The sequence below is a fragment of the Sorex araneus genome, chromosome 11 (genome assembly GCF_027595985.1).
Source record: "Sorex araneus isolate mSorAra2 chromosome 11, mSorAra2.pri, whole genome shotgun sequence".
NCBI classification, from domain to species: domain Eukaryota; kingdom Metazoa; phylum Chordata; class Mammalia; order Eulipotyphla; family Soricidae; genus Sorex; species Sorex araneus.
In genome coordinates this window covers 19524892-19543002 of record NC_073312.1, presented here as the reverse complement: position 1 = coordinate 19543002, position 18111 = coordinate 19524892, and the positions used below count along the sequence as shown (strand labels likewise).

At 42.4% G+C, this 18111-nt stretch overlaps 1 protein-coding gene across 5 annotated transcripts in view; it reads right to left on the bottom strand.

Annotated features, from left to right (window-relative positions):
* SORCS1 (sortilin related VPS10 domain containing receptor 1) overlaps window positions 1-18111 on the bottom strand; it is a 580968-nt gene that overhangs the window by 192770 nt on the left and 370087 nt on the right. The window lies entirely within an intron of this gene.

Below are 18111 nucleotides of genomic sequence, written 5' to 3'. Positions count from 1 at the left end.
CTTGACCTCAAATATGCAGATCGAGGTGTGAGATATAAAGAAGTGCAAAATCCAGACCTTCCTCTCAAAGAATTGACAGTGTAATCTGAACTGGACTAAAACAATGAAAAATAAACAAGGCAGTGACACAGAAAGCAGGGGAGAAAGACTCAAGAGTCAGTCAGAAATGCCTCACAGATAGCAGGGAGGTTAAATTGGGATACAAATAAATGGCAGCATTCCAAATGACAAAAAATGGGGCAGGCATTACTCACAGAGGGAACAACAGGAGTCAAAGGGTGAGATATGCCAGGACAGTAAATGATGGCGTGGCTTACCTAAATAAGACTAGATGGAAATGTTGAGGGAAATGGAAAAGGCTTTAAGAGGCAAGCTCAGGAGATTACTATTGATCTTACATGCATGAGGAGCCAGTGCTGATATTTATAACAACCAGAAAAAAATTAAGATATAATAATAATATAAATTAAGCTCTTTTTATGATCATGAACTAAGCGCTTATTGTGATCCAGCTGTATTTAATGCATCATTTGTTGAATGTGTACGCAATTCTTGTGATATATAAAGATACTGTGACCCATCCACTGAGGGGCACATGGTAAGATTTTAAGTTCATTAGTTTCCCTGCTTCAATGTTTTCCCAGGGCAAACACACAGTGGCAGATTCTAATGTTCCACTTCCCCATTTCCCCAAAAATGTCATATTCCACTTATAGCTTATATTCCCTTGCTTGATTGATAGTCCAAGTGTCAAGCCCTCTTCACTGACTTTTTCGCCATCATAGAACCTTAGCCTCCAGAAATATCCTAAGACAGCAGCCCAGAAATTGCTGTTGCTCTAGAATTCTGGTTCCCATGGGAACTTGATTAACCAATTTGAAATATATCACTGGGGACATATCCTTTATTCCTGGTCTCTAAACCCCCTCACACACCAATATTCTACTGGAGCATCTCTCTGAATCCACAATTCTGCACGGTGATCCATGCTATACTAAGAACCATGAATGCCCAGACTCATCTTCTCTATGCTGTCTCAGCACCTAGTTGAAGGGTCAAATGACTCACCAAGTGACTCACCAAGATTGCAGATGCATAGTCACGTCCTAGGAACAAGTCAGCTCAAGTGATTATTTACTGAGTCTGGGAAAAGATTCTGATGACCTTGGGTCCAATGGAGTAAAACATACTCTGAAGCCAAAAAGAGCTGGACTATCTACTAAAGCAAGCAGCTCAGTTGACTCTAAACTACTCAGTATTTGAAAACTTGGGCATTTAGCCAAGGAGAATCTGTGACTTATTTCAAGTATTATTGTTTTTCTCTACTTCATTGTGACTGGGGGAGAACGGTTTCTTGGATACAATTTATGCATGGTTCATTTTGTTTCTGTTTTTTTTTTTTTTTTTACTTTTTGGGTCATACCTGGCGATGTACTGGGGTTACTCCTGGCTCTGCACTCAGGAATTACCCCCTGGCAGTGCTCAGGGGATCATATGGGATGCTGGGAACTGAACCCGGGTCGGCTGTGTGCAAATGCCCTACCTGCTGCGCTATTTCTCCAGCCCCAGTATGTTTCATTTTAAAGTGTCTCAGATTTAACAGATGATAGCCCAATACCCTGCCTCTAAATTTGGTACCCAAGAATCCAGTACACAAGTCTTGCTGCTTATTCCCCGGTGTGCCTGAAACACTTGCAATCTGATATAAACATTTGTAAAACAGCACCAAGTGCCCATTCTGAGAGGGTCTGCTTCTCTCTCTTCCCTTGTTCTTTTTTTTTTTTAATGCAGAAGAGTACTTTTTTCCATGAGCTTAATGAGAACAGAGTTCACACCATTGTGTGTGTGCTTATGTCTATATATAAATGTATGTTAATATCTATATTTATATTCAAAGATTTATGCAAATGAAACAGAACTGGGGAATTTTAAGGTAATAATCCTCTGTGTGATGGCTGGATTCACACAAATTTTGAAAATCATATATTGACTCTGAGGGCTACAAGGAATCGACATCTGTGATCCCAACAGAATTCATTTCTCAAAGGATTTGTGAGTGCTAGCACCTATAGTTCTGTTTCTCTATGCCTTTTTAATTGATACCTCTAGGCTTGGATTTAGCAACTGTGGACCAGTCAGCTATATTCCTGAATATTTGTTCCTATTCTCTTCAAGGGACTTCCTTGTTATTTTTGAGAATCTAAAGGCCCTTCTGGCAGTGGATATTACCAATGATCCAATAAATCATGTGTATCTCATTCAGCTCAGTGACATCCTTTTCAGTTTCCTCTTTTGAAAGGCACTCTTCATGACGGGTGAATTTGCCTGCTCATCTTCCCCTTCCTCCTTGGGCCCATGTCCCCTGCCGGGCTTTCTCACTGATGTCACCTACTCTAGGAGAGGCAGTTTCAGGACATACCCACTTTAATACCAATCTTGTTTCAGGCCCAGATCAAGGCTATCTTTTCTATGAACTCTCTTCTGCACACTAAAATTCCCAGTCACCTTATTTCTAGAGAACTGCAGTGCAACAATTGATGGTTTCAAACTATAGGTCATACTTTTCCATGAGCCTTCTTAGTTTTTCAAGAGAGCCTTCTACAATTGCAAGATAGAAATTTCTTTCAATCTAAAACCACACTAAAATAGCTGAGACTATTCTGTGATTCTTTGATAAGATCAAAAAGCTTTTAGTAGTCAAGAATTCTCTTTCCCTCCCTCCTCTCTCTCTCTCTCTCTCTCTCTCTCTCTCTCTCTCTCTTTCTCTCCCTCTCTCTGTCTCCCGCCCCCACCCCCACCACAGAGAATGTCAAGAGGGAAAATTACAAACTAGTGCACTATGCAAATCCCCCCTAGAGATTAATATACCTAAGAAAATAACCTGCTTTTGTGTTGGGGGGCTATGCTCAGTAGTGTACAGGGTTCTCTCCTTGCATCTTTGGTGCCGGGGATCAAAATAGATCAGCTGCATGTAAGGCGAGCACCTTAAACCCATTCTATGTCTTTGGCTGAAAATAATTAGGTTTTTCAATGAAAGGACAGATAATTTATGAGAGGAATGTATTTTGCTTCCATAGCTCCACAGCTAGAGGTCATGCCACATTTTTTAAAATGAAGTCTAAAATTGGGCAATCTAAAAATCTTTAAAACTTCCAAGAATGTGAAAGTAGGATTTTGCAAATTTAACCCTAGACAAAGGAGCTCTACATACCTTACTTACTATTTGAGATGATCTCTCCCTAAGAAATTAATTTCCTAGCCTGGCATTGCACTAAGAAAAGGAAAAAACAACATTTTACAGTATTTCAAGTTAATGTATTAAACCTACAGGGTCTGACAGCAATTCTCCTCCATAAAGAACAGAAAGGTATCAAAGCCTTTTGCCCAGTGACTCTCAGTCAGTGGAAGGCTTTTTGTGCAAAATGAGTCAATGTCCTTTAATAAAATTCATAGCATTGGCAGCACCTAAATAAGATTTATATCCCTCCATGTCTGTCTTCAGCTCCAAGGTTTCTTTTGACTGTCAGAACTGAAATCTGAGAACTATCATTACGATCTGTCACATCAGAGAAAGCAGCAGAAGCTTCCTCGTGCCATGCCACAGAGAGTGTGCGTGTGTGTGCGTGTGTGTGCATGTGTGTGCGTGTGTTGTGTGTGTGTGTTTACGTTAGAGAGAGAGCATCCCATTCTTGGAAGGATTTTTGTTTTGTTTTGTTTTACTAACACTGGCACAAAATATTGGGGGAAAGTTAAAGAAGTAGAAAATTTAGAAGTAGAAAGTGATCTCGGATGGGGAGGATTCAGGCTGACTAAGAATGCAAGACAGAAGATGCTTCCTGCATAAAATCATTCTGAAATATCTGAGACTAATTCTCCACCTTAGTAAGTATAACTTAATAAGCACCACCCCAGTGCTCAACTCTGCTCAAGATCTATTAGCACCAACAAGGTCAAACCATCTACTCCTACTCGGTCACTCTCTAGACCTGAGACTGTCCATGCTTTTCATTCCCTGCCATGCCCCTCTTCTAGTTTTTTTTTAAGACATCTCCTTACATTGGCTTGCTTTCTTGCCATCTGCCTCTGCTATAAGAAAAGTGTAGATAAAAATACAGTAATTGCAAAGGATGTCATTGCACGGGATAGCTGTATGAACTGCTAATCACCAGTTCAGTCATCTCCGGTGCCATTCTTAGGAAGTCTGTAGAAATTCAGGTTGAGTGATGGGCATGTGGACCAAGGATACTAAAGATGCCATTGACGAAGACAAAGGTTCAGGGGGAAAAGAGCAAGATTTACTGAATTTGTATAGAACTGCTAACTGACAAGTAGATTCGGACAGGAAGAAAGGAGGAGGGGGTGCATGACAACAGTTGCCTGCATCTTTCATTTTCCACATTTTTTACCATTGTCTGTTTGCTTGATGGGACAGAAAAGCAACCTCTCTCCTGGAAAGGGAATTTGAGACCAGTGTGCTGTAAAGTTTGTAATCATCATTGTCGCTGTCAAGCCTTCTCACATATTAAACCAGAACAAGTTCGCCGTGCTTTTCAGAATGTTAGGCAAACATTATCAATTTTCTTTGGGACGGAAGGTATCCGCAAGGATATGATGTCATACAAAGGAAGAGTGATAGCATGTTTTAAGTCAGGTTGATGAGGCTATACTGTGGACCACAGTATCCACAGCCTGTTCCTTGTCAGGTCAGGAGGGGGCTTCCTGGGTCTCCTCTGAGCAGGAGGATCCCTTAGAGGATCCCTTTGCTGGTGGCACACTTCCAGCTCTAAGTCCTTTCCAAGGTGCCTGCTCACTCCTCTTTGTCTCTGTCCTTAACTTTTTAGAGGGAGGACTCCTGCAAATTGCACATCTTGGAGAGGCTGATAGAAAACCCTGCCAGTTCTATTTTATTTGCCTCATCCTAATACTGCCCTAGGGAAGGTCTTGGTACAAAGCTCTCATCTACCTCATGATTCTCCAGTTCTTGCTGCTGTTACTGCACTCTTTTTAGCAAGAAAGAGATGGTACCTTGAGGACTTCAAATAAATTCCTAATGTCAGGCCCAAAGCATTGCAAATATCAAACTCTTTCCTCTACTAGCCTCAAAAGGAAGAACAAGAATCTGACCAGAGAACCCCATAATCTTCAGAAGGAAAGTCTTACACTCTGCTTCTACTCTACTGGAGGGGTCAAAACTTAGTCAGGGGTGGAAAGACATCCCTAAACGTGGTACCTAAAATAATACTTCACTAAATGCTGAAAAAAGCTTTTTCTTGGCTGGCTGTTACAGGGGTAAATATTGAAAGAATTATGATGATGATTCAAAAGCCTTCTCTCTCCAACAGATGCAGTTTCTTCAAAGAAAAAGCTAGACTAGCAGACTCTATCACCGACGGTATATATTCACACATGAGATTTGGTTCAGGGTCCAGAGATGCGGGTGAGTGCTAAAGCAACTATCATGCCTATATATGGTTTTGAGTTCTATCCCTGGGATCCCCCAAGCTGAGATCAGTCCCAGCACTGTTACGGTGATCCCCAGAAAAAGTCTACAATTCTGCACATGGCATCCTGATATTTGTATATAGCATAACTAAAGTGTGACTTCCATATGACGCAATCACCAAGTGTGCAAACACTGCAACCACAATGATGATGATAAAAGCAAAAGCACAAGAACAACAAAAGAGGGAGGGAGGAAAGAAGGAAATACAAACACAACTTCTGCATGCCTGTATTTTTCTTTGGGGGACCCACCAGGTAGTGCTGAGGAAATCCTGAGTCTGAACTCAGGGATCACTCCTGGTGGTGTGTGGAGGACCGTATGAGATGCCAGGGATTGGACCTGATGACTATACTCTCTTGGTCCCTCAAAATACAATTTGGTTCAGAGTATTATAGACGCATTTGGAGCAGTGAAGTATATGCAAAACTTTTATGGTGAGAAGAAAAACTGAAACTCTCCAGGTGAAGATGTGGAGAAAGGGAAAAGGAAACAACTTGAGTAAATAGAGTAGGAACATTTGGGGTGGGGGGGTGTTTTGTCGTCATTCTTGTTTTCCCTCAATTGAGTCAGAGTCAGCCTGACTGGGATGCATAAAGAACAGTGAAATGGAAGCAGAGACTCTAACGGGCCTGGGAATGGGAGGGAGAGAAGCAGCCCTACTAAAAGTTGCAAAGAGCTAATGCAACCTGGACTTCAATGCCTGCAAGGTCAAAAGACAACAGTACCAAGTCTGAATGTTCAGGCTTTGCTGATGAAGAGTGAGCTGGATGCTGACACATCCCTGGCTCTGTCAATCTCTCTTCAGGCGGAATTGATCAAATCTGTCACTGGCCATCCCCTAGCTGTCAGTGGAGTCTGTCACATGCCCTGTAGTTGGATTTGGTTCTCTGAGACAGGCAGGCTTGGGAGATGAGACATAGGAATCTGGGGCCGCTGGACAGAAAGGGTCAGGAGGTGACAACGGGCTAGTTTGATTTGTAGACATTTCCTGTGAAGCCAGGTCGGGAGATAAACAGCTTAGAAGAGATGTTTGGCCTTGAAGGTGGTAGAAAACACACAGAGAAATATGTATATATATATATATATATATATATATACTAATTAGGAGCTAAGGTAAGAATCTCTATCACTAGTCCCTTAATATCAAAACACTAATGTACAAAGAGACTATCCAACATGATCATAGAATCATATCATGCTTTCAAGGCCCAGGTGATGAAACTTAGCAGTTTGGAGAGAACAAACCAGTAGCAGAAGAAAAGTGTACCTTGCAATTAATTGCTGCTGTGCTTCATATGATAGGTCCCTTAGAGGTATGCAGACATGAACCAATAGCGGAAGAAATCACTTACAAGTAAAGGCAATCCACCATAATTAGAGTTCTGTGGCTAGTCAAAGCCCCTGAGTGTGACAAGGTAAGGGGACAACTTTTAAAAGAGCAAATGGAAGGACAAAGAGATAGTAAAGCATGTAGGGCATTTGCCCTGCATGCAGCCAACCTGGATTTGATCCCCAGCATCTCCTATATGGTTCCCTGAGTCTGCCAGGAGGACTTCCTGAGCACAGAGCTAGGAGTTAGCACTCAGTACTTCTAGGCAGCCCCAAAACAAAGAAAACAAGTTGGAAAGATAAATACAAACATGTTCCTAACCAGACATAGAGCATAAGAGCTAGTCACTTCTGAAATCTCGCCAAGGTTTTACCTGGGCAGGGTGAGACTTTGGACCAGATACCTGGCTAGAGCTGGTGCAAGGCTGAAGGAGCAGCTGCTCAGGGGTCCTGGGGCCTCTGACTCTCAACGTATCACAAGCCCGTGTGAAGAACAACACAGGGTGACTGATGCTTTGCAACCAACCAGGGATGAGCTCCCTCCTCTTTCCTTCTCCTCTTGTGTAAATTCCTCAAACAATAATCCTCCTTTTGGTATAAAATTCAGCTCTTGAAATGGGTGCTATGGTAGCTGGTGTCCATTAGAGGGAATGACCGTAGAGTAGACCAGGCAGGGAGGAGATATGTAAGTGAAATTTCAAAAACAAACTGAAAATTAGAGAAAAGGTCACAATGACATTTTAGAGAAAAATAATTTTGGAGGCAGTGCTCAGGGCATATTCCTAGCTGTGAGCTCAGGTATCATTCCTAGCAGATGAATTGGTGCTGGGGACCCAACATGGATTGGCTGTGCACGAGGCAATCTCCTTATTCACAATACTACAGCTCTGGCGCCGAAAGCTTTGATGCAAGGAGGCCTGGGTGCCAAGCAAATCAAAGTCAGGTTAGACCCTTAGCCCTTCCAATCATTTGATGAGCTACAGTGGAATTCTTTCAGTTCCTTAGAGCCTCAGATTCCTGAAATGCTAAGTAGCCATAAAGCTACATCCAATGCTTGATATAAGAGCAAAGTTGAATAACTAAAGAGAAAAGCCTAGCAGAATGCTTGCCAGAGTGTTCAATACCTCTCTATCTCTCTCCTCTCTCTCTCTCCTGTCTGTCTGTCTGTCTCTCCCCTCTCTGTATGTCTCTCTCTCTCTCTGTCTCTCTCTCTGTCTCTCTCCCCTGCCTGCTGCTTTAGCCTTAGCTGCTCACATACCCTGAGGGAGGGAGGTATGGCAGCAACAGCAGATGGAACTGCATTTTTATTCCAGACTTTCAGGAAGCAAAGAAGTGTCTGAGATCATGCTTCCAAGTCCCCCGCCTCCGAGATTGAGGATTGCTTAGCCTGGCCTTTCCTGGAACAGCTGAGGCTGTTTGGCATTGGATTGCAAGTTTTCTTTTCTGGAATATTTTCTCACCATGCCTGTAGCTAGAGCATCCAGGCAACAATTGGAGTTTTGTAAGTCAATACGAGAGGGTGCAAGAGAGGAATGGGGGTGGGTTGAGAGAGGAAAAAAGAGAATCCTGTAGATCTACATTCAATCTTCTATATGAAGGATATGGCTTGATAAAGGAACCTGGCAATTTTCTGGGGGTACCGATTTACTCTACCACTTTCCAGTTATTAGATCCTGGCTTAGACATTGGATTTTTGGTAACACCAAAATGTGTGACATATAGTTCTTACTAGCAATATACTGTTACATGAAAGGAACAGGTTGGAAAAGACAATGTTTTAACATCTTCTTAAAGTATAAAAGTCACAGTCATAAATTCACAGAACGTTTCTTTTAACATAAGGCTGACTTCCTCCTCCTTAGACTACTCCCCTGATCGCAACCATGTTTGACAAGAAATATTACAATAAAATCTTTATTTTTAGATTCCTAAGGCCAACCCTTAGAACAGTGGTATCTGATTTGCTGCAATCTTTCAGCTCATTTAAAATTGGGATCCATACTTTCTTATCAGGGAAAATGTCTTTCAGACTTGCACACGCTACTGTAAGATGATGAAGATATCTTATTTCATTCAGATAACTGAAATAGCACAGAGCCCATCAAAAGTGTTGCATAATTGCACAAGAAAAATATGAATATATATCAAAGCTTAACTGTTCATTAAATTAGTCTCAATAGACCTCTCCAAACCTAAATCCTATCACTTATTTATTTAGGTGTTTTTTTTTGGGGGGGACGGATGAGGGGCACACCCTTCTATGCTCAGAGTTGCTCCTCGATGTGCACTCAAAGTATTCCTGGCAGTGATCAGGGGACCATATGGGATGCCGGGATCTAACCCGGGTCAAATGCATGCAAGGCAACCACCTTACCTGCTGTACAGTTAAGTATCTTTCTGATCCAAACATATTTATTTAAAATTGTCCACATTCCCCATTCTTCCAGTCATTTCTTTGAACAATTAAAACAGGCAAATCAAACTGTTTCAGGTAGAAACTGAGAACTAATGATACAACCTGATTAAACAAGGTATCTGAGGTGAATCCAGGCCTCCCTTGTTTGCATAGGATGGCATTTGAGCCTCAGAATTTGTTTTATAAACAAGCATTGGGGTTGACATTTAGCAAACTCCCTGGTTTCCACTCTAATTGTCAGTTTTGTACTTGGATACTTAAACTATTTACATATTCATGAGATTAGGAATCAGCTCTGACATTGGGAAATTTCAAGCACATGGAAATCTTGCCAAATCACTGTGGTATATAATGATCAACATATTTCTTATACATAACAGAGTGCCTTTTTCCTTAACGTGGTGCCTTTGGGAAATGTTATTTCCATTAGGTAGATATCTGTTTTCTAAGCATTGGTGCTTGTACAGAAATCATTTGAATATCCTCGGGGGGGGGGGTTAATTTCAAGGGGCTATTTTTTTTCTTCATTTCAATATTGCCCTTTTGACATTTGCGGTGCTGCAAGATCTATTCAAAAGCAGTAGAGACAGTGTGAAGATAAATATTTTAGAATTTAATGGTCAACTGTTATTATACCCCATATTTTCAGAGTACTTTGCATTGGTTCTTCCTTGCTCCGATCATGTTAGTTCCAAAGGTGCCTTTCAGTGATTGGCCAAGAAGAGATTCAACAATGACTAATGTGCCTATAACTTCAGGTACCAGGCAGATGCCAGGTTTACTGCTAAATAACACATGCCACTACCATACCAAACTGGCTCTCTCAGGTCTCTAAGTCACTTGCTTGCATCTCTATATAGTTTCTATGTGCCAGGCTATGTATTAAATATACATACATTCTCTCAACATCTTCAAACAGACGTGTGGCTCAGGACTTGTTACCATTATTTTCACATTATCTCTGGACAAAGCAAAAGTCAAATGACACCCTACCCCACTGGAAAAGCTGGCATAGTAGAGTCCATTTATTTTTTTGTTTTATTTTGGAGTCACACTAGTGCTGTTAAGGGGTTATTCCTGAATCTTCACTCAGGAATTATTCATGCCGGTGCTTGGGGGACCATATGGGCCACCAGGGATCAAGTCCGAGTCAATCATGTGCAAGGTAAATGCCTTCCCACTGTACTATCTCTTCAGCCAAGGTATAGAAGAATATTGATGCTGCTAAACAGCTTGTGCCATCATCTGACAGATCAACAAGCCAGTCACCCTTGATTTGTAAAATGTTCTGCCATCTATTTGCTTTATCTTATTATTCCAGGAATTCCAGTTTTTTATTTTTCATCAAGTGAATGATTTTATTGTATTTTTAGCACTTGGCAAGTATTCGTGTCAAAGACAGCTTAAAAGCCAATGAAGAATCATCAACTATATTGTATAACTTGGGCTGGGAAGGAGAATGGTTATACAAATTTGGTAAAGAAAAGATCAGTATCAGGAACAGAGTGAATTAGAAGTCCAGTCTGATTTGCACAGAAGGGCTGATAAAACAACTAAGGGAAAGGGTTGTGTACACCTTGCAGTGTTCAGGGGGTACTGAAGGGGTTCTTGGAGATCAATCCAGAATGGATGGACAAAATATAATATAAATGACCTAACTATGTCTTTTTTTTACAGACTTACAACATTTAGTGTTTGTGTTTCATTCATATAATGCTTGAGTACCCATCCTTCCACCAGTGCCCATTCTCCACCACCGATGATCCCAGTATCCCTCCCATGCCCCCCAACCCCATCCTCCCTACCCAACCCCACCTCTGTGGTGGGCATTCCCTTTTGCTCTCTCTTTCCTTTTGGCTGTTGTGGTTTGCAATAGAGGCACTGAGAGGCCATTGTTTTTGGTCTATAGTCTACTTTCAGCGTGCATCTCCCATACCCAGCAGGTCCTCGAACCACACTTTACCTGGTGTTCCTTTCTCTATGTGAGCTGCCCCTTCCTCCAGCATGTGAGGCCAGCTTCCAATCCATGGAGCCAACCTCCTGGTACTTATCTCTACTATTCTTGGGTGCTAGTCTCCCATTCTGTTAGTTTATATTCCACAGATGAGTGCAATCTTTCTATGTCTTGTCTCTCTCTTTTTGACTCATTTCACTTAGCATATTAATTATGTCTTTTATCCCTTTAAAACATACATTAGTAATTAAGGAAGCATGGCATGTGAATATTTATGCTTTTGTACATAACTATTATAACTCTACCACCACCAATAATGTACCAAAGACCATCCTCCACTGCTCCATGCCACTCTGGCTCATGCCACTTCTAGTTACGTCTTTCTTCCCTCCACCAATCTCCTCCCTGCCTTAGTGTCCTCAGTTCTACTGTCTTAATCCAAGGAGGGAAGGTCAGCATTCAAAGCAGTGGTGACAAACCACATCCCCTTGTTAGAACCTGATCAAGTCAAATAAGCAATGATTACAAAGAAGTAAAGTAGAATGACTTTTAAATTCATATAAAAATGTAAATAAAATTGCTGATTCGGAGAGGAGACAAAAGGAGAAGGGGGAGTGGAAGGGCCTGAGAGGGAGCATGCAAGAGCAAAGCAAGAACAAATTAAAATTAGAATTAAGTGCACTGTTAATATAGTGGGGTGCAAGGGTGCAGCCATAGGTGCTCAGGCACTATTCCTGGCTCTGTGCTCAAGAGACCCTTGTTGGATATCATTGGTTTGTCCTTTCCCCCTTGCCACTAGGAGCTTAGGTTTATCAGTCACACCCATCAAAGTGCTCCCGAGTCACTCCCATTCCTTTGTTTATCTGTAACCAATTCTACCAGTTTATCTGCTCTTCCTCTAATCAAACTCTGTTTATTGGTAAGGTCAGAACTTTCTAGGACACTGAATATTATAACATTGCCTTTCTCTCCTCTTTATGCCTTTTGAATAATTTACTTTAAAGCTATGTCTTTTTTGTATAGACACAAGAAGACAATATTATGTTTTTATAACTTAAGACTTAATTGGCCTCGAATATTATTCCCTTCTGGGCATCTGCTTTCTCCACTTAAGCCTCAGTTGCCCTCAGTTCCTAGCACCCCAAAGTAGGGTCCCCGACGTGGGACGGGAAGGATCCAGGGCAAGCGGTGAGTTATGTGCTACCCTGGCATCGAGATGGGCCTGGCCAAAGTGCCTAATTCTTAACTATAAGTTAAGAGCTTGATCATAGACAAATGCTGTTATGATCCAATAGTAATTATGAGACTGGGACCCTGCCAGGGATAGGAAAGACTGATCTGGCCTGAGCACTGTAGTCTGAGATTGAGATGGCCCCAGGAGAGCAATTCTATAAGCTTTAATGCATCTCTTATTGTGTCCATACAAAATAATGAATATTATGAATTCTTATATGTTTGCTGGCTGAGGAGAAGAGAAACACATTCATGGGACTCTGCCCTTGGGTGGATCCTCCTGCTGAAAGAGAATTAAGTCCTAGGAGAAGCATCCCCTGAGGGAAAAGAACCTTACCCTATTGCTGACCACACCTATGTGTATGCCCCAACCCCCTCATGCTGTGGAGATTTAACTAGGCTGTAAGAGTGGGTCGGGGGCCAGATCCACGGGGGCCAGATCCACGGGGGCCAGGTCCACGGGGGCCAGATCCACAGATCGAGAGAGAGACCGAGAGCCGGGAGAGAGGCAGAGAGAGAGAATGAAGTAGGATGGGGGAGAAAGAAGCGGGAGGAGAATCAGAGGAGAATGGAGATGGACATGAAATAAACCGATCGAGCAACCAGTTTGGCCTTCTTCCTTCCTTCGCCTGCCCTCGCCGCCTGAGCGCCCTTTCTTTATATTTTTATTTTTATACAACCCTTAGCCATGCCTCAGGACTGTGTGTTGTCCAAGGATTCAAACTGGAGTAGGCTGCATGCAAGCCAAGTGCTTAACTCCTCTAATGTCTCTCTGGTCTAGAATAGTGATTTCTTTCTAAGAATTTACTCTTATGAAAATTACTAAATTTTTATTTTATGCAAACAAGTTATGAAAGGAATAGAAATACAAAGGAAACAATAAAGAATAGCAACTTTCCTTTCTTAAATTTAATTGTGTGTGTTGATATATGCACATGGTGTCAGAAATTTGAACCCAGAGCCTCACACATGCAGATTAAGTGTTCTATGGCTGAGTCACATCCTTAGCCCAAAACTTTCCATTTCTGCCAATGTACATGGTTTCAGTTGAAATTCAACACACATTTATACGATAGATTCCTCCTTTTAGTATAGAGGATTCAATGACTTATGAGGGGCTGGAGCGATAGCACAGCAGGTAGGGCGTTTGCCTTGCACGCAGCCGACCCGGGTTCTAATCCCAGCATCCCATATGGTCCCCTGAGCACCGCCAGGGGTAATTCCTGAGTGAAGAGCCAGGAGTAACCCCTGTGCATCGCCGGGTGTGACCCCCCCCCAAAAATCAATGACTTATGAACATTAAAAAACTGCCCTATGCAAACCTGTTTTCTGCTCTAAAATAATATTTTGGTTTTTGTTTGTGTCTTATATAAGCATAGAATATTGAAGGTGAGGCCAACTGCAAGTGCTATGGTTTTTTAATATCTATCGTAAATTATAATTGTCTAGAGACTATAGATCAGGAATCCTGAAGTTCCCTCTTTGGTAGTGCTGGACAGCTGACTCCAAGGATTCAGGGAGAGTGAGAACAATATATATACGTGTACACAGAAAAACTGCCTCTCTCTAAGTGACAGAACCCCTGACTGTCTCGAAGACCATCTGTCTCCCTTACACAGACTGATCAGGGATGCAATGCTTTAATATCAGATAACAATTTACTGTCTCCTGAAATAAAATTCCCAGGGAGATCCATGAACAAGAGAAAAGCAAAAAGAAGGGGAAAGAAGGAAAGAGAAAGAAAATGGCACTTGGGAATGAATTCAAGGTAGCAGATGAAGTTTCACTTTAATTTTCTCTTTGCAGAGATGCAGTTTTCTATTTTGAAATTTGGAGTTGCTTGTAAACTCAAAATTATATATTTCAAGCAAAGCATAATTACTTCCCTGGAAAAAATTCTGAATGAACCATGACACTAAACTTCACTATCTCTAGGGTAAAAACTTCAAGCTGGAGCTTGCTGACACCCTCCACCACCTCCTTGTTCAAACTAGAAACTGTGGCTGGAGGGATAATACAGGGTGAGTGGCGCACAAATTGCACAAAATCAACTTTGGTTTGATTTTCCAGGACCACATATAGTCCTCTGAGCACTTCCAGAAGTGATCCCTGAGTCTAGGGTAAGTCCTGAGAATTGTCTGGAGCCAGGAGTAAGCTCCAAGCAATGCCAGATGTTGCTCAAAATCCCAGGGTGAGGGGCCCTGAAAACTGTTCTCTAGTTTCTCATAGCTCAGATCCAACAAACATGCTCAGTTAGATTTCTTGTGAGTCTGCATAGAAACTTGTGTTCATCCACATCAGTGTTTCTCAAAGTGGGCAGTACTGCCCAGAGGTGGGATGGTGTGGGTGCGACTCGAATGACCCGGGACACTGCTAGTATTCTGGGGAGCAATTGTGTTGGGGCTGGACTGAGCTATCAGGGCGAGCCCATGTATACTGTACCGTGCTACGGACAGTAACATAGGGACCCATGAAAATGGGCGAGACTTCTCGTGTGTCCTGACTGGTTTGGATGAAGCTGAACATTTTCCCCCTTCAAGCTGCCTTCAGAAAAATAATTTCAGAATACTGAAAAGAGCAGTTTTTCCTTCTCTCACAGAAGCCTGGCTGGTCTTTGACATGCAGATGGTGTTAGCCAGGCCTGACCTTTGATATTGTAAATTGTAGATTTCAGGTGCAGGCCCAGCTTTGTCTTTGGGATGTAAATCCAGGTGCCTGTAGAAGGTTTCAGTTTCGGTTTGTATCTTTTCCTTCTCAGTTCTGTATTCTTTTCCCCAGGCTATATGCCTACCCATACAAGGAAACAATATGTTCCCATTGTCTCAATGTTCTCCCTGTAACAATTTTTGATGCCTTTGGTGACATCACTATATTGCGCCCTTTAGAGGTACCATGATCAATAAAAGGAGGTCCACGAGGCCATCTGCCTTTGCTAAGAGCCAGAGCGAGCCTTAGTCCTCCAATCAGTGATTATTTCTTCCGCGTTCCTATCTCAGCGCCTCCGATTGCAGAACATTCACGCAACACAATTGTGAGGCACAGTTTATTTTTGTTTAAAGAAGGTTGCTTCCTGGGGAATTCTGAGTAATTTCTTTTATTAAAAAATGGGGTGGTGGTACAAATAAGGTTGGGAAACTGGACGTTGATCTGCTCTTAACCTTTTTTGACCTGGAATCCCTTTCACCCAAGAAATTTTTATGCAACTTTGACTATAGTTTATAGGTATATAAAATAGACATACGCATCACACATTTACTTTTTTTAATCGATCATTTTATATTTTTTATTGTAATGAATCACTGTGATTCATGATGCAGTCACAGACTTACAAACTGTGAGTTTGTAAGATGTAAGAACATGATTAGATGATAAGATGTAAGAACATGATTGCGTTTCAAACAATGTTCAAGTACCCATCCCTCCACCAGTGACTATTCTCCACCACCAATGGTCCCAGTATCCCTCCCCCTACCGCCACGCCTTCCCACTCCCTGCCTCCGTGGTAGGCACATTCCCTCTTGCTCTCTCTGTCCATTTGGGTGGTATGGTTTGCAATACAGGTATCAAGCAGCCATCATATTTGGTCCATAGTCTACTTTCAGCACACATCTACTATTCCGAGCGATCCCTCCAGCCATCATTTACTTAGTGCTCCTTTCTCCATCCCAGCTACCTTTTTCCCTAGTGCGTGAGATCGGCTTCCAAGTCATGTAGAAGTCCTCCTGATCCTTATTTCTTCTATCCTTAGGTGTTAGTCTCCTATTGAATCATTTACTCTTAATAAAAGATTAAAATATTTATTTGAAAATAAATTTTGTTACCTTCACATTCTGTTACTTGATTCTCCATAGTGCTGCTACTCATAGTTTAAGAAGCTAGGGACTTGGAGCTGGAGAATATAGGAGTTAAGGAATTTTCCTTACACGTGGTCAACCCCGGTTCAGTCCCCAGCAACACATAGTCCTCTGAGCACTGCTGGGATGAGTACCAAGCATCACTGGGCTGTTCCAATATCTCCCACCCCCCTAAAAGAAATTCTAAATGAACTTGATTGTTCAGAGGGTGGGAAAAAAGAGCCCACTGTCCAGAGTGAAGAGAAAAAAAAAATACAGATCCTCTGTTCCCTAAGGGAAGGGCAGCAGAACCTTCCATAGAGCTGACAGAGGAAGGAGTCAAGTTAGTCAGGACCAAGAACAGAAACAAATGACAGCTCATAAGCTGTTCTGGAGACTGAGCTGCATAAGCATTTGAGTTTGGCAATACGCTAGACTTTCCCTTTCACAAACACTCCTCCAACGTGAGCCCCAGCCAGAGGCCCAGCGCCCAGAGCCTCAGGAGGGTTGGCAAAGTCTAGGTACATGCACGCTCACATACTTTTCTCCTGTTTTTTTTTTTTCTTCCAGAAACATCTGCGTTTTGTTTTCTCCCCTTTCAAATGTTTCCCAACACATCATGTTTAGTGAGGTGTTTAAGACAGACTGAGAGATGCTGTTGGAGGCAATGTTTTATAGCACAGTTTGTACACTAGTTTATTGCCAAATTAAAATAAAGATGGAATCTGGCAGAGTCAGCCTGCTGCTAAGTCTTCTTTGGGTGGTTTCTTGTATCAAGGCAAAGAAGTGGGGGGAACTCTCAATAAGGTGAAGAACAGTATTTCCAGCCTCCTACCTGCTCAGGTTCTAAGTGCAAAGGAACAAAAGGATAAGCAGAGCGGTGGCTTGGTCTATGGCTTCGTTACAGAAACAGAAAGGAGAGCAGAGAGAGCAGGGTGTCAGCGTTCCTACAGCAAAGTCATGGCATTCTTCCTCGTGTCCTTGGTTAATTCATTAGTGCTGTTCTGTTCAAGCTCACTGTGACTTTTTGTGACTGCAATCCCTCTGCCCATCTGCCATGAAATTTTCATAATATCTGTAACATTTATTTTTATTTCGATCAGAAATTTCACAAGCTGGCGTTACAGTACAGGGGGTAAGGCGCTTCACTTGTAGCAGCAAACCCAGATTCCATCCTTGGAACCCCATAGAGTTCCCGAAGACCACCAGCAGTGATCTTTGAGCTCTGAACCAGAAGAAAACCCTGAACATCACTTGGTGTGAACACACCTCCACCACTCTACCCCCTCTGTAGCACTGTCCTCCCGGTTGTTCATAGATACCTCCTTACCCCTGCCTCCTCCTTCTCTCCCTCCTCATTCTTTTCTTGAGTGGATACCAGTAACGTGTCCATTGTGAGACTTGTTATTAATGGTTTTGGCATATTGAATACACCACTGGGAGCTTGCCAGTCTCTGCTGTACAGGCAGGATACTCATGGGTAGCTTGCCGGGCTCTCCCAGAGGGATGAAGGAATCAAACCTGGGTCAGCCTCGTGCAAGGCAAATGCCCTACCCACTGTGCTATCGCTCCACTTCCCCCCTCCAAAAAAATAAATTCCATTCTACAGTTCTGGCTATAGCCACACTTTCAGTACTTCAAATGGGGATAGGTAATTTGAGAGTTGTCTGGAGACCGGAAGGTCCACTCAAGAAAGCTTTCTCATCTGTTTGTTTTATTTTGGAGCCACAACCTGGTGGGTGCTTAAGGACTTCCCCGAATTAGAGTGTGGGGATTGCTTCTGGAGATACTCAGGAGGCATGAGGTGTTAGGATTGAATCCAGGCTGCACTCAGCGGTTGAAT